This window comes from Neophocaena asiaeorientalis, unplaced genomic scaffold (assembly GCF_003031525.2).
Source record: "Neophocaena asiaeorientalis asiaeorientalis breed wild unplaced genomic scaffold, Neophocaena_asiaeorientalis_V1.1 scaffold91, whole genome shotgun sequence".
Classification (NCBI taxonomy): domain Eukaryota; kingdom Metazoa; phylum Chordata; class Mammalia; order Artiodactyla; family Phocoenidae; genus Neophocaena; species Neophocaena asiaeorientalis.
The window spans coordinates 7,585,533-7,607,576 of NW_020173198.1; the positions used below are offsets into that span (position 1 = coordinate 7,585,533).

The window sequence follows — 22,044 nt, forward strand, 5'->3', positions numbered from 1 at the left end:
GGCGGCGGGGGCGGCGGCGGCGGCGGCGGCGGGGGTAGGGAGCCTGGAAACGCGAGCGGGGATGGTAGGTGTTTTGGACCCGCCGGGCCGCCGTCGTTTCCAGAAAGGGTTTGACTGGAGGAACCTCTGGAGCAGCTGTGAGTTTGAGGCGGGGGGGTTGAGGAAAAGGGGAGGCATTGGGAAATGAAGGGGCGGGGGTTGGGTACCTTCGAGAAAGGGGAGGGGGTGGAAGGGGAGGAGTGGAAATCGGCGCCTTGTCTGGACTGGTCCCGCTGGAAGAGAGGAGGCTGTGAGGGGAGCCTGTGGCGTGTCAGCCGCAGGGCTCAGAAAACTTACCTACTGTCCCTCCTCCCTACCGCCAGCACCCCTCAATCCAGGGCCTGGGGTTCTGGGGGCCTGAGCTGCCCTGAAGGGAGTGCAGACTCTGGTCCTCTGCCCCCTTGTAAGCGCCGTGAGGTAGGAGCCCAAGCGAGAGGTGGTGGGTGAATCTCCAGCTCCCTCCGCCCTCATTTCCCTCCCCACCCCCATCTTTCTCTTTAATCATTAACAGCCCTGGAATTAAGGGGCTTAGACCTGGAGGCCTTCCTATGCACCTTTGCTATAAACGATAACCATCTGTGCCTGAGGTAATGGGGCTGGAAGCTTTGCCTGTATCCTGTATAGGAAGTGGGACAGGGTGACAAATGTATTGTGTTTTTCCGTTACCCCCTCACCCCCCATCCTCTCCCTTGCATACCCCTCCTTTCCACTTTAGTTCTCCTTGGCTAGGTGGTAATCGTGGTGGGTTTTGTTGTTGTTTGTTTTTTTTTATTTATTGCACTTGGTATCTTGGTTACCTCTTTTGAATTTGGTGTTCCACCTCCATCCCAGATCTTAACTGCAAGCTTTGTAATACTTCAGTTACAAGCTGTGTGTCTTTGGGAGTTGCTCTCAATGCCTGGTCGCTCCCGATTAAGATGAGCGTTTTCTTCTATGAATACTGGAATTCCAAAGCCCTTGCAAGGATTCCTAAATGGCATCATAGCCTAGGAATCAAGGTCTCTTGCTCTAAATACTTTGTGTGTGAGGAATTTAAATGTTGTCAACTCTTTCCAAAGTGATTTGATGTTAGGCTAATTCTGGATTTCTGTGTTTCTCTCCACCCACACTTCATGATGCACTTCGGAGAACAGAAAACCCCATATTACTTTTTTGTTTCTCCAATTGGACAATAGCTCTTTTATCTTCTCCATTTGCGTGTCTGGCACACAAGTCTTCAGTGAACACATTTGGCTTGTGCTGATTCCCATCTTATTTATTTAGCTTATTCTTTGTGTATAGGTGGTCTTAAACGAGACAATGTGATTTGCTTAGTTTTGTTTTAAGAAAGAATACAAACCAGTAACGGCTATGCAAAAATTATTTGAGAAAAAAAATTATTTGAAGAAAGCAAAGAATGATTGGAAAAGAAAGTCTCTTTGTTGATGTTCTGTTGGTTTAAGGAAAAAAAAAAAGTAGTGCTACTTTAGCCTCTTGTAGAGATTTCAGAGTGAAGTGTAATCTTCGTGCTGATATTTTCTTCGGAAATCCTCTGTTGAGTCTGGCACTGTGTTTTCTAAAGAACTTTAAGAGATGGTGCCCAAATTTTAGGGATCCTTTGAATAGAAAGTGTCCGTAAATCCTGTTCCTCTGTAACTGAGTTTATGTGCGTATTGCTAGAAGAATTATCACAACGGGTTCCATCCTACTCATCAGGGCTTTCAAGCCTGATAAAACAGGATATTTAATGCTTTGATTGTACAAGTAACAGCATGTTTAGATGTTTCACAGAAATGCAACAAAAGAAAAAAATGACTACTGTTCTCACCTTAGCTGATTGGGAATCATTGAATAAAAAGTCCAAAATTCATTCATTCATTCAACAAACATTTATTGACCAGCTACTAATTGCTAGCCAGTATTTCTGGGCAGTGGGCATACAAAGGTGAACATAGCAGTAAGGTCCACGCTCTCATGGAGCTTACCTCGGACTGTGGGGTGAGGACAGATAAATAAGCAAATCGGACTTTGATAAGTGCTGAAGAAAATAAGAGTGTTGTGATAGAAAGTGTCTGACTGGGATTCGGTCTAGACCTTTCTGAGGAGGTGACACGTAAGCTGAGCTTTAAATAAAAAGGAGCCAGCCATGCAAAGATATGGGAGGAGCCTTCCAGGTTTAGGGACTAGCTAGTGCAGAAACTGGGCTAGAGTGAGTTTGGCAAGTTCCAGGGAGTAGGGAGAAAGGGGAGGTGGAGGAGGTTAGGGAGTAGGGAGGCAGTAATAGCAGAGTCTAGTGAGCAAAGAGGAGAGTGAGAAGAGTCTAGGTCAGAGAGGTGGAGGCCAGGCTCAGAATAGGTAGGCAAAATAAGAGGAAGAAGGAGAAGGAAATAGAAAATCATGTTCCTTTTTAATTCTGTTGCCTTTCCTAGAGTCTCACCACACGCTACTTTGAGGGTACTCTTGGACTGTTATAGGAAAAAAAAAGTCACCCTGCTGAGAGTGGGAGAGGAGGAGGCAATGGTCATCTGGGTCTTTTCTGGCAGATGAATCTCAAGCCATGTGTTAAGAATTCAGCAGAATGTTCAACTGAGAGATTGCCTTTTTCCTTACAGGATTTTGCCTTATACACTTTTAAAAATTGCATAAAGAGTACCCCAAATGTGTTCTAGTATATGAATCCTCCTTTGCTTCCAGCTGTGAATTTGGGGCTGAAGTTTGGGGCAAGTGATAATAATATGCCCCTGTTGGTCTACAAAGATGACCATTAGGATCTAAGTTTGAAGTTATTTTTTGTAGGGAGGCGGGTTTTATGTTGCAATATTTCCACGCTTCTCTGATCCACCTGATGACTAATAACACTCAGCTGAGGTGTAGGTTGGTGCTAAAAGTTTACATTTATCCAATGTAATCCACACTCAGTGGATTACATTAGATAAATGACCATTGTGGGCATAATCCCACTCTGTGGACATCTTTGGGCTGGCATGTAACCAAGTGATGTAACCTACTTTTGCCTTCTGTTGGGGCCATTCATCTCCAGCAGTCAGCTGCTTTTCAGCCTCACCTTGACCAGATTGTCCACTTGAGAGGCCCAATCAGGACTCCTTTTTGATTTGGCCCTCTTGAGCCATGACACAGTGGGCCAACAGAAAGAATATGCTGTTTTCTTCTTTTGAACACCACAACAGTGACTAGTGTGTTCTTTGAGTGAATTGGCCCTTTGAGCCAGGCAGTTGAGAGACTTAAAATATTGCTGAGGCTATTTGTAGTAAAGTTAGTATCAGAAATGCTAAGTAAAACCTTTTAGTGTTTGGGAAAAATGAATCAGAAATTTTGGACTTGTCACCTATTTTAGGTTCTAGTAATTTACTAGCATGGGTAGATAGATTATCAAAAATAACTTGAATAGTTTCCTGGGCAGTCCTGGGGTAATGAAGGGGATGGAGTTGCGCCTGTACTGACTTACTGAATCCCAACTTGAGTGCAAATAGGAAGTCTTTTAGTTAGCAAGCAAGTGAACAGCTAGGACCAGGCAAACAATAGACTCCACCCTTTATACTGCAGAGTAACTGTAAGAAACTGAGAATTGAAAATATATATATATATAATATATATATGGTTTTGGCCTAGGTTGAAGAATTTTGGCCTCTGTATCCTAATGCTGGATTTTAAATGCTGTTATTAAGCTGTCCACTGTTCATCTTCATTTTAACAGTTATTATAACTCACATATGAAACTATCCTGTAGGCTGAAATTTCATCAGCCAGTTTGGAGACTGGTGGCTCTTTTCTAATTTGTGAAAGGGGCGGATGGGCAGGAGGGGACTTGAATATAGGGAGAAGCCATCGACTCCTACATTGGCCACTAATTGTGTTTGGGGAAAGAATCCACAAATCTAAATGAATTTAGATTCTCACAGCTGAACTGGCCTTTTATTTATTTATTTAATTTTAAAAATATTCGTCTATTTATTTGGTTGCACCAGATGGGCTCCTTTGTTATGGCACGCGGGCTCCTTCGTCGCAGCATGCGAGCTCTTAGTTGTCGCACACATGTGAGATCTAGTTCCCTAATCAGGGAATTGAACCCGGGCCCCCTGCATTGGGAGCATGGCATCTTAACCACTGCGCCACCAGGGAAGTCCCCTGAACTGGCCTTTTAATCTAGGGTACTAGTGGATTTGTTTCTCAAACTCCCAGGGCTTTTGGACAAACTCTTCTTAAAGAAGAGTTGATTCCACTTACTTTTGGAGTTGTGGGTGTTATGCATTGCATTAGATGACTTAAAATTAATCTTATTTTGCTACTGTTTTGATATCTTTACGGTAAGGACAGTTAATTGTACACTGGCTGCCAGTTGTTTTAAGATGAAGATGTGGTAACTCAGATTGAAACAATGGTAATTTTGTGGTGACTCCTATTTCCCCAGTTCTTGATAACTTACAGTTACCTCTTTGTGTCTATTTACAGATGTTGATACCAGTGAACCAGGATCAATTCTCCCTAAATGTTGGAACAGTGTTCTGAAGCTCTCTGCACAATGGACCAGGGTGTTTTATTGAGTTAGTGTCTTTCAATTAAAATCTAGTTTTACTAGTTCTTGTATCTGTTTTTCTAGGTGAATGATTAGTGAATGATTACAAATAAGAACTTAACGTATTAATTTAGTGGAAGTGGCTCAAACTCTAATTCTTTGAAGTTGTGATATGTAGAAAGGAGAAAATGGGAGGAGGGAAATGCCAAATCCTCTTCTTTAAGATGTGTGCAAATGAAACTATTTAAATACCATACATCAGAGTAGGGAAGCTCAGTCAAGGAATCTTGAGGTGGTAATTAGCCCTTGTAGCAAAGTAAGCCATCTATGGCCAGTGCCCTGATACCAACCTGATTACACGAAAAAGTAGGCATCATGTTGACGACTCCTGACTTCCCGATGGCTTGTCCTTGCTCAGGAGTGTCCTTTGACCCGTGCTGTGTTGGTGGGTTTCAGGCTGAATTGCATCGTGGAAGCTTAGGTTGCATAGTGCTGGGAAGCATAATCCATGTTCCTGTTCTCCCTGCTCTGCTGGAGGGCTCAGCCTCAGGACCTGGGGACTGGAAATAATTCTGTCACTGAGGCCTGGAGATCCAGACCGGATATATGATGACTGATCAAGGATCTTGGATAGCATCACTGCATAGGGTAGGACTTCTCATTTTTGCCCTAATCTCTGCTGGTCAGTCTAGGACACAGTGTGTTGGAAAAACTTGCTTTCCTTATTTTAGTAGTAGATTGCTTCCACCATATCAAGACCGCAGGGCTTGGTTATAGCTTTTAGCTCTCATTGGTTGATGAAGGGTTTGGATTCTGCAGTGTTTGCCTAAAGTGGGTTGGTGTGTGACCTGTAATTTTGATTCTGAATAAGACTCAAGTCATAGCATTTACTATATTGAATGCATTTAATTCTTTCTCCAGTTAAGGAAGAAGCAGGAAGAAGATCCTCAAAGAACCTTAGAATATCTGGCATGATAGTCTTTTAAACTGGGCTATGCGGAGCCCTCTCAGGGATCATTTCTGGCGTATGCCCCCTCATCTCACTGTCTTCCTTCTACTTCACTGCCCCCCCCCCCCACCATGCTTCACTCTGCAGAAGGTACCTTGATATTCTGTTCTATTGGGTTTCCCCGTTCGATTTCAGTCAAAATGTTTTGAGGCTGAAAACAGATCAAAAAGCAGTAGGTAAATGGAAATCTAGAAAGGTTAGTAAACTTGCTTAAAGTTACAGAGCAAGGTACTGGCAGCTACAGGACTAGAATAGGACTTTCTCTGCACTAATTTTGTTTTCTCATTTACTACATTGCCTCAAATATGACATTGTAGGCACTCAATGGAGTTTGAGTTTAATTGAATCCTTGGTGTTTGGTCTTTTATATTACTGGCTCTTTACTCAAACATTTTGTCACACACTACTGTTCTTTCAGAGAAAAATCGTTATAACCAGTTTTGAAACATATGTGAAGTTATTGATGGTAATAGTACTAGTAAGTAGCTGGCCTTTCCTCCTCAGAATATTTCTGAAACTGATGATAGTACTTTCAAACAGAAGTGGAGGCTTTATCACTCTAAGTTCTTAAGATAAGCTAGTGGCATGCTGTCCAGAATGCCTGTGCAAAATGCTGACCTCGGGCTTCCCTGGTGGCACAGTGGTTGAGAGTCCGCCTGCAGATGCAGGGGACGCAGGTTCATGCCCCGGTCCGGGAGGATCCCACATGCCGCGGAGCGGCTGGGCCTGTGAGCCATGGCTGCTGAGCCTGCGCGTCCGGAGCCTGTGCTCCGCACCGGGAGAGGCCACAACAGTGAGAGGCCCACATACTGCAAAAAAAAAAAAAAAAAGTGCTGACTTGAATATTCTCATTTCCAGTGCCCTGCCCTGGAATCTGAAAAGGAAAATCCAGGTATACCCACTGACAGAAAAGCTTTAGAATGGCTCTGTGGAAATAACTACAATCACCATATTCTTTTTTCTAAAAAATCTGTGAAGCAAATTTGTTTTCAGTTAAGCATTTACTTTATATCTACTTGATGACTACCTAGTGGCTCCTCTTTAAATAGGAAGGGAAGGCGAGGAATACCACTGCAGTGAGGGTGCTGGGACCCTGGCAGCATGGGTTCTAGGTGGCAGGATTGTGGACATGCTAGAAGTTCCAGGTCCTCAAAGGAGGCATTTTCCCCAGTTGTAGTGATATTTTCTTTATTCTAAGTGAGTGTAATTCAAAAGTGAGGAGTGATGTGTAGTGAATGTTCTGTGTTCATTTTAAAGAATGTTTCTGTGGTTCTTTTTCTCCTAGTAAATTAGTTTATCTTTGAAATAACTAGTCACTTGTCTAGTCATTTACTCAAAACAGTTGGTTATAGCTGATGTCTATGGTAGGAGAATTTTGCTTGGGGGTTTACTAACATTTTATGAAAGAGAAAAGTCTAAAGACCTTTCTAGAGACATTTAGATAGGCGGGTTCCATTGTGGGGAGGAGAACACGTAAGGGAGCCGGCCTTTGTGGGGCAGGGTGGTGGTGGTGATATTGTGGGCTGTGTGTACAGGGTGAAGAGAAATGCCCATTGATGGTCCAGCTGGGGAAGGGTGGAAATTGCTGACAGTGGCACTTGATGGGGGAAGAGTGGGTCAGGAAGGAGCAGGCCCACAAGATTGCCCAGTGCCAGGGAACACCATTCACAGGGAGGGGGATGGGGACCTATGGAGTTGAGTAATTCATTGGCCCTGACCAGGACCCTGACCACAGTACTCTCTCCCCCGACTGGAAAATGTATTCCTGATGGGGAGGGTTGAGTGCAGGGATGCAGTATCCGGTTTGACGAGATTGATCTTCAAGATTGACTAGTTGGTCATGATTGACTGCTTATGGAGTACTGGCCTAACTTTTTTGAGATCTCTCTTTTGACTTTTGCTTTCGACAAATAAGAAGTTGGTAAACAAGAGGGAATGTAATGTCCCTGGGTCTGTTAGAGTTTGAGTTAAAGTACATAATACTAGGTGGTGGTGATTGTCATTTAACAATGTCTGTTATCCAAAGGGAACAGTCACATATAAACTATTGAGGTAATTCATGATTCTCTTACAGGGACTATAATAAATGGGAAATAAATCACAACTAAAATGATTAATTGAAGAAAATACATTTTGACTCCATATTTCTACAACATTCCCTGGTCTCTTTAGCAGGTCAAATTAATTCTTTAGTCATTTATAAGAAATTTTATTCTACCAGATCTGACAGAAGGCCAAATTTCCTTCTAGTGCTGAAAACAGCAAGCACTACTCTGAATTGGTGACAGCTATAGATTTAATGATTAGATCAGGTACGGAGGTGGCTTGTAAGCATCAGTTAAGTTGGTTGTAATGTGGACCTCTTTTTCTGAGGTTAATTATGTCATTCCTGCAACAATTCTCTGACATCACTGAGTGTCCAACAATTCACTTCTGACACAAACTGCCTGGAGTTTGTGCAGACCCCATAGGCTAATGACTCAGTCTCACAAGATTGCCCCACTTCAGGTGCCAGCCCCAAGTATCAGGTCTCAAGTTACCTACCTGCACTTCTGCCTGGCAGAGTACAAATTTCCCACGACCACCCTCCCCCAGGTTCGATAATTTGCTAGAACATACGACTCATAGAGCTGATAAAACATGATATTTATGAATACAGTTTCATTATAAAGGTTATAACTCAGGAACAGCCAAATGGAAGAGATATATAGGGCAAGATTTGAATTGGGGGCACAGAGCTTCCGTGTCCCCTCTGAGCATGCCAGCCTCCCAGCACATCAGTGTGTTCACCAACCCTGAAGCTCCCCTAGCCTTGTTTCAATTTCAATTGAGGTTCCTTTGTGTAGGCAAAATTGATTAAAGCATTGGCCTTTGGTGATGAAACTTCAGCTACCCTTCCCTTCTTTATGGGCTGGAGGTGGGCCTGAAAGTTCCAGTCATGTGCCTGGTCTTTCTAGCATCTCTCTTAAAACTATCAAGAGGGCCCACCCTGAGTCACCTCTTAGCATAAACTCAGATGTGGTCCAAACCCTGCTCCTTATGATAAACAAAGGAGCCTATCAGTAAGGAAATTCCAAGGGTTTTAGGAGCTCTGGTAGGAACTGGGGACAAAGACCAAATATATTTTTTATTACATCACATTAATACTCCAGTTTTGCATCCCATAAGTAGGAATAAGGTTACCTAAAGTTGATTTAGATGATAAGTAACAATATGCATTTACTGTTAATTTGATGGAGGTTTTTTTGGGGGGTGTGTCAAGAGAGTGCAAATTGCATAGCTTCAGATTACAAGGAGCAAACTCTTCCCTCAATCAGTATGAAATGGCACTCCTAGAATGTGTTCTATATTCTTGAATTTATCAGGTGCACTACCTCTACAGCTCCCTAATGCAAGAAAGGAGCTTACTTATAGGAAATCAGATATACAGAAATCACGTTTCCTTTCAGTGTGACTTCAAAGATTCAGGTGTTCATAGTGCGCTGGTTAAGAGCTTCAGCCTGGAGTCTGGGTTTGCATTTGAACTTTACCATCGGCTTGCCACTTGACCTTGGATGAGCCACTTAACATCTCTAAGCCTTGTTTCCTTCATGTATTAAGTGAGGATAATAACAGTAAGTAGTTGTGAGGAGTCAGTAAGACAGTACATTTGCAGGACATGGCACATTGCCTGGCATATAGATAAACATTTAATAACATTAGTTATTATTAGCTACATGCATATATAGCTAAGCTGACAGGGATTGGCAGCTCCCAAAGGGCCAGGAACTATATCATTTTACCTTCTCTCATATGGGAAGTATAGGACAGTGTATAAAACATTGCTAGGCACACAGTAGACACAAGTTATCTATCACTCGAAAATAAAACCTGCTCTGGGTATCTGGGAAATACAGGAGTAACTCTGTAATGGAAACTTCCAGCCTGTTTCCAAAGCTGACCTAAAACCCAGAGATGGAAAATCTTCTTCTGAAACCATATAGAGCATGCATGAATCTAGCAACGGGGTCAGGGGCTCAGTGGCTAGAATATTGTTGGATCAAAAAATGGGAAACTGGGCTTCCCTGGTGGCGCAGTGGTTGAGAGTCTGCCTGCCGATGCAGGGGACGCGGGTTCGTGCCCCGGTCCGGGAAGATCCCACATGCTGCGGAGCAGAGCGGCTGGGCCCATGAGCCATGGCCGCTGAGCCTGCGCATCCGGAGCCTGTGCTCCGCAACGGGAGAGGCCACAACAGTGAGAGGCCCGCGTACCGCAAAAAAAAAAGAAAATGGGAAACTGATCCAGGAGACATTTTTGTCATTGGCAGTATGCCTTGACGTTCAATGAGTTGGGCAAAACCGCATGAGACTTTGGGGAGGAAACAACAGATTTATTTCAGTCGGTCCAGACAATCTTTGAGAGTCAGCTGGCAAGTATCATGTTATATGTGTTGCTTCTCGGAGAAAATGAAAACCCCGGATCCACTGGCAAAGGGCTTACCAACTGCTTGAGGTTCACTTCTTGGGGAAGTCCCCGAAGGCCAGGTCTAATTCTCCTTGTAGCTTACCCATCTGGAGATTCTATTCTAGTGGACCACCATTGGACTAAGTACTAGATTCTAGTCTAGACTCTGCCACCAGTTCTATGTGTCCTTGGGCAAGCTATAGCCCCTCTTTGAGTGTTTCCTTAGCTGCGACAAAGGATTTGGGACTAAATCACTTTCCCAAAGTGTGGCTTTGGTTACATTCTTAGTATATGTGCTGCTGAAATGAGCATGCAAGGGTGTGTTTTTTATACTATTGATGGTACGTGAGATGATTTTTGCTGGATGAATACTTTTCGCTTATTCTGTATTTTAATGTGTATTAATGAAAACATAACTAGCATATTAGACCTATGACTTCATGGATGATGTCGCTTAGGGTGATATTTAAAGTGGATGTGATTTTTTTTTTTAAGCTTTTAAGAAAAATCTTAGGGGAACAGTAGTTGGGATGGTAAATGGATATGTAAGATCATAAAGGTTGTGTAGGAATGGCTGAAGTTTATAAGTTCTGAGACTCTAATTCTAGTGCAGTGATGTGGCACCTTCATGAAGACTTTGTGGTGATGGACACAATAGGACAGGTCCAAATTTGAGTGACTTTAAAAACTTGCCTAACTCAAGCAAATTGACAGATTTATATTTGTGCGTTCATGGTGAAAATGCCCATAAGTTGGTTGTGTAGAGTTTAAATTATCGTAGACATTAGTGGGGGTGGCTTTTCTTAAATAATAAAAAATGAATAATGTTGCTTCCTCTTTCACTTTTAGGAATTTCCTCGAAATCTGGATTGATCTTTAGTTCCTTTCACTCTTTGCTGTTGGAACTCCCCATTGTAGGAGTTAGGGGTTCCACTTGTTCGTTGGGAAGGGAGAAAAGGCCATCCCTGTCTCTTGAACACATGCCTGTGCATGTGTTCTAGGCTCTGGAAGGCCGAGACTCTGTCGCATTCTAATGATCTATACGTTACTTCTTGCTGTTAGCTACTTTAAAGGTGCAGTGTGATGTGTGCCCTAAAATGAAGATAAACTCTGAGGCAAGGTTTATTTAAAATTTCATTTCACTTTTTGTTGTATTGGTCATAACTCAGTGTACTGGGGGTCTTGAGAAGTAAAATGAGCAGTGGTAGAAATGAAATAAACTTGTGGGAGGTACTTTCTTTTTAAGCAAAAACCCAGAATAAGAATGAAATCTTGATTGCATAATAGGAGCCAAGAAAGCTGCTTTCAGATGTAGTCTATGGTTCCTTGAGTTTTTTTCTTTTTTTTTTTTTAAGCCTTAATTACCTGTGTTCCCTTGACACTTTCTGTGTATATTAACGCTGCCATCTTTCATTATCTACATTTGGTTGTTAGCCTCTGTTCTGCAAGTGATTTTGTTCTATAGTTACCTCAACGTAAAGGGCCATGCATCTGGTATAGCTCCTTGTCATAAACTATTGAATGTTTCAAATTGTAGTTTTTAAAAATTGCTATAAAGATGGTTCCAAGTCTGTTATCTTTCTGTGTTATCTAGTCAAGTTTAGGTTAAAAAAGAACAAAATGGTGACAGTGATGTAACCCAAGATTTTTTTTCTCCTTCATTTTTTTTCCTTCTTCATTTATTTAATACAAAGTTTTGACATGATTTCATGATGAGAAACTCTAAGATGTTTCCCGATTGAGGTGGCATCTAATGTTCCAAGCCAGAAACTCTCAAACTTTGTAAATTTGGTTTTGTCATTCATACTATCTTCTCTCCTGAGAAGTAGTGACCTGTGTTATTTGGCACATTGGAAAAGGGAAAAAGACTGTACTCAGGGCTATGTTTTACAGGATTAAAAATCTCTTTTCTTACTAAAATCTGTTTCATGACATGCATGACATTCATCCTTTGCACAGATTCACAAGACCCACCTTACTAAAGGTAGACGTCAGGTTTCTGACAGAGTCCATTTCCCTTGGTGCAGAGGCTGGTCATTATTTATAGATAATTGCTAATGAGTGTGGAGATATTCTGAAAGGGGATATGCAGAGGTTGTGACATTTACCTTTGGTCTATAGACTAGGATTTGCAGACCTAGAGTGAGGTTGTTTAATACCTTCTCTTCTTGGGAAATTGCCATTGGATCAATGAGTCTTGGTTAAGATTTCTTGAGGGCAGCTGAATAGTTGGGCTTTTAAAGGTGAAAGCCACATAAAAAACTATTCTTTCCCAATCATACAAATAATTATCTCCGTGGTAGTATAATCCCCATAGAAGTATAAGCATTCAAGACCATACATTTAAAAAGATAAATATAATTTTGAGTCAGAATGAAAGATGTGCAAACATAGTGGTAGAGTTCAGACCATTCTTACATGTTTTTCAGACCATTCTTACATGTTTCCAGCACCACTTTGGTTTTCTTATGGTAGACTCACCTTTTAATTCATCTGGAGTCTTTTCACCTCTAAAGTAAAGCCCTTTTAGGATGCTGGAAACTTGAACTTTCATGGTTACCTTCAAGTCAAAAAAAAAGGTGTACTCGAAGACTTTCTTTAACTCTTGACTTTAAACCTCCCTGTCAAAGACCGGAATTGCTTAATTTATCAGAACATTTGCTTTTCTAAGTTTCCAGCTCACAACCATTCTGTGGCGTAGCAGAAAGAGATAATAAAAAGTTAAGCAACAGGTAAAAATCTTTTCCTGTAGCCTTTTCCCCATTTGGAAGCAGTTTTTCCTTCCCTCTGAGCAGTTTGGCCTAAGCTCCTCCTTTTTCTGATTTGAAGCTTTACTATTTGCATACAATGCTTAAATTGACTCACTCAACACCAAGTTCTGAACATCTCCAAGTATTTAGTACTTTTGACACAGGCTGCTTAAGCAAAAGATTACAATAGAGGCTTAACAGGACAAAACCTTTAAAAACACACTTTAATGGTACTCAAGGTTTCCAAACAGATACAAACTATTTTCTAAGAAGAACCAGACTACGTAGTTTTCAAGTTAGGCATATGAGCAAGGAACCAGCTTTCCCAGATGGAATGTGGGTCATTCACAGAGAACTTCTGAAACTCAAAACTTGTCTTCTAGATCTTGGCCTCCAAACTTGATTCTCTCATCACTGACTTCAAAGTGAAGTATGTGTAATCTGAATTTTTCTTAAGGGCGAACTCTAGGATTGGATGCATGGTGCTTCAGGAAAAATAAATATGTTTATATGTTGCCAGTTTTTCATTCCAGTAAATTTGAGTGCCTCTTGTGGACCTTGTTCTTAAGGACCTTATGGTATGAAAACAGATAGAACAACAAATAGAAAATGTTGTGAAACCTGTGCCCAAAATGTTAGTGCTATAAATGAAGGTGTGAAGGGACAAAGAGGGTCTAGGTCAACTTGAAGGAGTCAGGAGAGGAGTCCTGTGAGAAGTAAAATCTGACCTGGGCTCAAAAGACCAAGACTAGAGAGAGGAAGCATTCCAAGCACAGGTAACAGTATGTGTAAAACTACAGAGGCATGAGAGGCCATGGCATCTTGGGGAATGGCACATGTTTCAGTATGCCTGAGGGATGTGGAATGAGAGCGGGAGAATGACAGTAATTGAGGCCAAATTCAGAAGAGCCTTGTATGCCTTATTAAATTTGGATTTTATTTTGTGGATGAAGGGGAGCTATTAAATAATTTTGAGTTGGGACGTGGCATATTCACACGGGCTATATGTGTGTTAAAAAGATCAATCCAGTGGCAGTGTGGAAGACACTGGAGGGAGCAATCCCAGAAGTAGGTAAACTGTGAGAATACTGCAGTAAAGGTGGCAGGGGGCTGAACTGTAAAATTAGGGAGTTAGAATTTACAAAGTTTGGCATAATCTGATGAAAGTTTACTGCTTGCATGTCCCACATGGGTTTTAGGCTCAAGGGTGCTCTGCTTCATACAGTCCCTCAGGGACCCAAGCTGATAGGGGTTCCACTGTCGTGTGCTGTATCGTGTGCTGAACTGTCTTGGTAACCATGGCAAGGGAAGAGATGGCTGGGATGTCATATGCCAGCTCTGTGCTTGGGCTGGGAAATAAGTATCACATCTGTCTACAGCTCACTGTGTCATTTCTGCCTACAGCTGTTTGGCCAGAAATAGATATATTTCCCCATCTAACTGAAGAGGCTGGGAAACTCAGGGAGCTGATGGAATGTTGGCTGAGCTTCTCTGTCTGTGCTACAGTGTAGGGACTTGAGTAAGGTACTTTATTTCTGAGCTTATTTCCTCTTCTGTAAAATAGGAATATCAAGAGTACCAGCCTCAGTCCCAGAGACTCTTTTAGGAGGATCCCTAAGACACTTTCACAGGATCTGGAAGATCAAATTCTCTTCTTAATAATACTAACAACATTTGTCCTTTATACTTTCATTCTCCCATGAGTTTTATAGAGGCTATATGACATGTTATATCACAAAAGATTGAATGGAGAAGCATATATGGGAAATGAGCCGTCTTCTTTCAAGCCAGACCTTAGGGACATTTGCAAAAGTGTAAAACAGTGTCACTCTTCTCATTAAGTTTTTGGAAATACAGTTCTTTTTCATAAAAATGTTGTTTATGTTAACATGCCATGGTTTATTATTGATATTTTATTTATTTATATTTTTTAGAGGCTATTTTTTTTTCCATACGGACTTTCTCTTTTCCTAAGTCTTCAATATTTAATTCTTTGTACTATACATACTTCGATAACCTTGCTTAAAATGCATACATATGTCATATGGTAACACGTGGTGTGTATTTTTTAATTTAATTTTTTTAAGATTTTTTTTTTTATGTGGACCATTTTTAAAGTCTTTATTGAATTTGTTACAATATTGCTTCTGTTTTGGTTTTTTGGCCAAGAGGCATGTGGGATCTTAGCTCCCTGACCAGGGATCAGACCCATACCCCCTGCGTTGGAAGGTGAAGTCTTAACCACTGGACTGCCAGGGAAGTCCCCAGTTTTTATTTTATATTGGAGTATACAATATTTTTAAATTTCTCAGTTTAAAAAAGTACCAACCTCCTAGGGTAGCTGTAGGGATTAACTGCTGTCACGACTATAAAATGCCTAGCATTGTGTCTGGCACAATAAATATATTGGAGGGAACCTTTAAGTTTGATCTTGAGCTTTTCTTACTATGGGTCATATCTAATTAGTGGATTATAACCAACAATTAAAAACCAAATAAAAAAAGAAATAGCATAAATCAGAGTTCATCATTGAAGTGAGAGTAAATACTGCTTAATGAGTGGTATGTGTGTGTATATACATGTGCATTTGGTCAGGATGTAACGTGTTTCTTACTGAAGGTCGCAGTTCAAGTTGGAAAGACAGTGGTCTAGTTCAAGCTCTCATTTTGCAGTGTCTGAAAGACTTAGGCATACTAAACAAAAGATGACTCTACTGTAGTGTGCTTTTTTGAAAGAGGCAGTTTAAACTCCGTATTTTTCAAAAGTGGGCTTGAGAAGCATTATCCCTAATTTTGAGAAAGAGTAGAACATGGTTTGAATTTAGAAAGTGTTTATTAGATGCCAGTTAGCCCTTTTCCCGCTGCCATATACACTTCCTGCCTTCTTGGAACTTTAATCCAAGATGCGGTCACTAAAACAGTAACATCTTTTCTGTGCTTGTCATTTCTGACTATCTGCTTGAGAGCCATGAATGTTTATGTTCCATAGGAATAAATAATGTACAATGCATCCAAGTCTTGAATGCATAGTAGAAATAATTGTCTATTATACTAGAATGTCATCATAGACAATAAAAAAAATTCAGTCAGAAGAACTTACTGAGGAAGGAGTTAATGAAATATTTTCCTTTCTTTTTTTTTATTTTTATTTTTTTTGGCCTGGAAGAAACAAGTATCAGAGTTGTATTTAAGATTGTTAAGTGACTTCTCGTAATGAGTAGTGATGTCAGCAAACTGATGTACAGTGAGCAACACGCTGTGTCTTTTTTGGAGCAGTGGTGGATAGTTAACGCTTTCATTTTGATAAGCCCATTGGTGACACTGAGTAGTACCCTGGGTGAATAGGAGTTAATACTGGCTGCCTGGCAGAAGTAGATTTGTTATATAATTTATGGTACCCAGAAGCCCTTTGGGGAGGTCTTTATTACTATCCTGACAGTATCCATCTAGGCCTGAAGATTAATTTTTGTTGTTCTCATCTAGTTCTACCAGGCTAATTCTCATAACTGAAAGGGTAGCAACTTGCTGTTAAATGCTGGCACTTGGCTTTTGCTTTTGACACAAAGGTATGTTAATCAAGAATGGGTGTTAGGAATCCGGAAATGTTTCAGTTAGTGATTTATTATAGTTTAGAGGCTTTTCTTCCCAGTTAAACTGATTTAACTTCTGAAAAATGAGTCAATTCAGGGTTTCAAACGTTTCCTCTTCGACTAGCCTCAAAAAACATTTATTAGCGTTTCTGTCTTGTAAATTGCTGCTGCAATTCATTTGTATCAGTCCTGCCACTGCTGAAACAAATGGAGAAGGAGTGTCAGTTTAGTTTTCCATCGTCTGATACATGGACTTCTTAACTCTATTACTGGTGGACGTCCACTGTTAGTTAAACAAGCCTGTACTATTTTTTAATGACTCACTGAGAAGTCATGTGGTGGTGTGATCCCTGTCCCCAGCTACCAGCACTTAAACTTATAATTTTCAATGTATTGTGTTAAAACAAACTTCTAATTCTGGCTATTTTTCCTTTCAGTTTTAAGCCTAAGGTTGGAAGCTCTATTTTTATAAAATACTCTCCTAGAAAAGTTGCTGGTGTTGCTACCCCAAATACTGGCCCTGGGGGTGGGGAGAGAAAGAGCTGACTGTTTCACATGCCTAGGCAGAATGTGTGGGCTGGCCTGCCAGCCAGCAGAGGTGGAATCTGCCCTTTGCTTTCTTGGCAAGTACGTCTGGCTTTGAAGGCCCTGATTAGGATTTTAGGTCTTGTCCTTTTCTTGCTGTTATATGAAACGTAGTGTATTGTCTCCAGTGGTTCTAAAGAGATGGAGGACCTCGATGGTCCACATCCCTTATCTTTGACAAGGTACGTGCTTCATCCCTCAGACTTAAAAGCCAATCTGTCATCAAGCGAATTTAAAAAAATACTACAGTGGAACAAGATGGCTTAAGAAGTGTGAAACTGGCTGTGAGTTCTTCGTGTTCACTATGTAGGATGCGAAAAAGCTGCTGGCTTTTGCCCTTGCATCTCTAGACACCTTAAATGTGATTTCTTTGTTTATTGCGGTAGAGAAGAAACAGTTCAGACCAGCAGCAGCAGGTTTTGCACTGACTTCACCTGCTTGGCGAATCCTTGGAACTTCCTAGAGTGCTGCATGGCTATGGCTTGAATAAACTGTCTGGACTTTCACACTTGCTCAAAGGAGAGGCAGGAATGATTTCCATTATTATTATTTCCCAGGGACTAAGGTACAGGTCAAAAAGAGGCACTATAGGATGAACATCTCCCAATTTCAGCTTCAGATTTTGGCTTTTGCTGTGTTTAGGGTGAAAATTAGCTTGTGGAGTGAGGAGAGATGGAGCTGATACTGCTGAGAAGCTGTGTTTGTATCACATTATATGGTAACTGATGAGGTAGGGAATAATTGGAACAATGAGACAATTTTCTACTTTCTCTTTGAAGGTAGTGGGGTGTTGAGAGGCAAGGCATTCAGGAGGAATTGGACCTTAGGAACCAGCTCTTGAGTGGTGAGATTAAGTTCTACTCTACATTCTTAGGGCTCAACTTCCTTTACTGTTGAGTATTTGATAACATCATCATATAATTAGAATTGGTATGAATAGCTGTCAGATGATATTGAGAACTGTGTGCTAGGGACAATGCTGAATATGCCATACTCATCATTTATTCAAGCATGAGTTAATACATTTAATATGTGCATAGACTAGTGCCTTGTATAGAAGTGCCCAACAAATATCAGTGATTATTATTTATTCAGGAGATATTTACCAAAACATTTGCTTACATGACAAAGCTTAGGTGCACAGCCAAAGTGGTGAATGAAATAAAATCCCTGCTCTTGTGGCAGTTACCTTCTAGTAGGGGGAGCGGACAACAAATAAGTTAACAAACAAGAATTTCAGAGAGTGGTATGTGCTGAAGAAATAAAATAGTGTGCTGGATCAGAGGGAGAGGGCACTTCAGATTGGTTGGACAGGGAATGCATCTCAGCATTTGAAGGAGATGCATCTGATATGAAGGAGCCATTTGTTCTTCACAGTGACCCTTTGTCCCAATTTTCAGGTGAGGAAACAGAGGTGCAGGGTGACTAAGGATGTGCTGGGAAGTGAATAGAGCTGGGCTGTACAGACCCAGTCATTCTGCATCCAGAGCATGTCCTATCCTTCCCAGAAAGGTAGCTGTAGGAGCTGCAGTGCCTGCAGTCGGTTTTGAGTGAAGGAAATGAATGTGGTTGCAGTGCAGGTAAAACCCTCATGCAGTTCAAAAGAGTTGCAATTTCATGGACCCTCAGTTATATGGTGCAAAATTTGAGTGTGTGTACATATGCACAGCTTATTTTGGGATCCAAAGCTGTCTTCCGATTTTCAAAGGTGGTGACAAAAAGAGCTTGTGGCATTGCTGCTTTATTTTAGGATTTTCTCATATTGTTTTTTTGGAAAATAGGGCCTACCTGCTAAGGCAGAGTTTATTTGTGTGTGTGTGTGTGTGTGTGTGTGTGTGTGTGTGTGTGTGTGTGTGTGTGATTTATTTATGGCTGCATTGGGTCTTCGTTGCTGAGCATGGGCTTTCTCTAGCTGCGGCGAGTGGGGGCTACTCTTTGTTGCGGTGCGCGGGCTTCTCATTGCAGTGGCTTCTCCTGTTGCAGAGCGCGGGCTCAGTAGTTGTGGCTCGCGGGCTCTAGAGCACAGGCTCAGTAGTTATGGTGCACGGGCTTAGTTGCTCCGCGGCATGTGGGATCTTCCCGGACCAGGGCTCGAGCCCATGTCCCCTGCACTGGCAGGCGGATTCTTAACCACTGCACCACCAGGGAAGTCCCAGGGCAGAGTTTTAATAGACAGCATTGCAGTTGGCCATTAGGTGGTGGCAATTCTGTCAGATCAGTATGGGCGGGAAGTGGGTGGGAACTGGGCTGGAATCATAAGATGTCTTACTTTGCCAAGCCTGTAATACCATGATGCCAGCCACCAGGTATAAAGCTCTAATTTTTATATGATTATCTGCTTATCTTTACCCATGTTAATGTACCCTTTGGCCTCATGCCATATGAGTGCACATTTGTGAAATAAGTAACTTGAAGAAAAAGGCTCAAACCTTGGGACCTCAACCAGCAGGGAATGTATTTCCAATAAAGACACACTAACGTGGGCATTTCCTGTCACCGTCTTCAAAACCTGAATGCTTTCTAAATAGGCTCTTCAGTACTTGAAACCAAAGAGAAATTGTTTCAATAATAGTCATTGAAACCAAGAGGGTAGCAAAGTTCTGGTCAGGTCTGGTCTTTCAGTTTCATAGGATGTGGTTTAGATCAAATAACCTATTTTAGTCGGAAGATTGATCATGTTATTGCATAGGGAAAGACTTCCAAGAGCTTTTGCTTTACGGCCTTTCACGTGGTGTCTGAATGCTGGGAGGAGGTTCCTCCTTGGGAACATGAAGATGACAGAAGTATACACAATAGAAGAAAGCAGCTGTAAGTGCTCTGTGGCATATTCGCTTGAAGGAGGCTTAAGGTTGTAAGAATTGCAATTGGAAAGGTTCTTTTTCTCATTAGTCATACCATCTTTCAAATTCTTTTAAATAGCATTATCATGGTCCACCCAGTTGTAACGGAATTTTATAGTTTGCTCGAGTTTGGGATCATTGGTCTTAGGGTTCAGCTCAGGGGGTCTCTTGATACATTGGGTTGAAATTGTGGCCTAGTAAGTTGGTCTTCGACCATGGTATCAGATCTTCTGTTTCTTTGCTCTGTGAGTAGAAGAGGTCTGAGTGACAGCTGTATCTTGGTAGGGACTCTCTGTTGTGACAGAAAACCTGACTTCTGGCTTACAAAAAAGGAGAATTAATTGGCTCATACAACTGTAAAGTTCAGGCTTTGATCTGACTTAGGTACAATTGGATTCTGGGTGCAAATAATGCCTTCGAAACTGATTTTCTCTTTGTCTCTTGGTAGTGATTTTATTCTGGTGTCTTACATGCATTTGAGGTGAGACCCATCTGATAAGAAGGGACAGTTTAACTCTCACAGTGACCCTTGGATAGGCATTATTATTTTCCCTGGTGCTCTTTCTGGCAAGATGACCAAAGCAGCTCCAACCTCCTTTGCTTTCGGTGCTAAGATTCACTTTGTCTGACTTAGGTTACCTGCATATTCCTGGCCCAATCATCGAAGCCAAGGGCATAGGAGGCTTTGGTGGGCTTGAGTCACATGGTCCATTATGAGCCCCACCCAACGTACATGACCAAGAGTGAGGGAGAGGAATCTTCTAGTGAAAATTGGTGGCCACCTGATGAAGAACCTGGATGCTGGGGGAGCAGACAAGTCTGTGCTGTAAGCGATAATATCCTTTGGTCCAGTCTGAAGCTAGAAAGCCATATAATAAGTCTGTGGTCTAAATCCAGCCTATTAACCATCTCAAGGGTGCCACAGTTCCATTTTGAACGAGCCTCTTGCTCCCTGGGCATGTGATTCACTCAGTTTCAAGTCCATGGGTCAGACCCTTCTACCCCACCGCTAAACCTGTGATAAGAGGACCTCATTAGACCTTAGGATGGGCGTTATCTTTTTTGTGTGTGTATGTGACATAGGGGAAGTTTCATTTTCTTTTCAAAGAATAAATTGGGGAAATGTAGGTATAATTGAAACATACCCTTATGATTAATCTCTTCCTGTCCCCCACACCGTACCCCACCCCCATCATTTAACAACACTGTCTTGAAATCCTTGGAGCCAAAATTGTTGGATTTGTCAGTCTTTTGATGTGATTTACAATGAAGCAAACGGTCTCTCTCTTGTTTTCCATCCTCCTTTGGCAGTTTGATATTTTTTCTTAAATATGTCTTAAAGTGCTTTTGGTAAGGTGTTTTTTTTTGGCTTTTTTTTTAAGTAATTGAATTAGTTGACGCATATTACAAGATGATGTAAATACTCCCAGTACACTCCCACTGTGTAAGTTGACACTACTTTTTTGAATTCACATTGAATATTATATATATAATATTTTTTTGCACAGTCTTTGATCTGTTGTTCCACTTCTAGGAATTTATTCTCAGGAAATAATTACAAATGTGCTGAATTTTAGCTGCTATTCTGCTTATTATCCCAGTATTATTTATAATAGTGAGCTATTGGAAGCAAACTAAATGTCCAACAATGAGAGTTTATTTTAAATCGACAAATTATCAATGAAAGACCTATCTGGCTATTAAATCTGTTTTAACAGAGAGTCTCAACCTTTCTGTAACCCCTCTGCAGTGCAGCACCAAATTTTTGACAGATTGAGTAGTAGGCTATAAATAGTTTATGGGTTGTGTGAAATAGCTGGTGTGTCAGTGGTGATACCAGTACTGCCATTGAATGCTGCTCTTTTAAAAGCATTTGATGAGAGAAGATTTATATGAAAAAGTATAAAATGGAAAAATTTGCAAAATAGAACGTACAATACAACCCAGTTTTGTTTAAAAGTTCAATGTGTGTAGTATGAACATGCATGTATTTACTTAGGTGTGCCGTCCATATGTGCTTATATAAAACACTGAAAGGATATACTCCAAAATATTAATTGTAGGTGGTGGGATACTAGGGGACTTTTTTCTCTCTATGCTTCTCCGTATTTTCTGAACTTTACAGAATAACTATGTAATGCTTTTGAATTTGGCAGTGGGTAAGAATGTCTTAGTGGCCTTAGTTCTCTGACCAGCTTACTGATGTGGTTGAAAACAGATATTCTTTTATTATACAGATCTTTTTTCTGTCCCCCTTCCTCTTTCCATCTACTATG

General features: G+C 41.2%; 1 protein-coding gene across 5 annotated transcripts in view; it reads left to right on the forward strand.

Moving 5' to 3' along the window:
• The first annotated feature begins 6 nt into the window (after positions 1–6).
• Positions 7–22,044, forward strand: part of DCUN1D3 (defective in cullin neddylation 1 domain containing 3) — a 32,772-nt gene continuing 10,734 nt past the window's right edge. Inside the window, exons 1-2 of one of the 5 annotated variants that reach the window (XM_024744163.1) lie at positions 28–137; positions 4,489–4,580. The gene's annotated coding sequence lies outside the window, so the exon portion shown is untranslated. Of the gene's footprint in view, positions 138–295; positions 457–4,488; positions 4,581–19,948; positions 20,595–22,044 lie in introns of those variants that run through there. The other 4 variants (XM_024744164.1, XM_024744162.1, XM_024744167.1 and 1 more) reach the window with 4 other exon arrangements.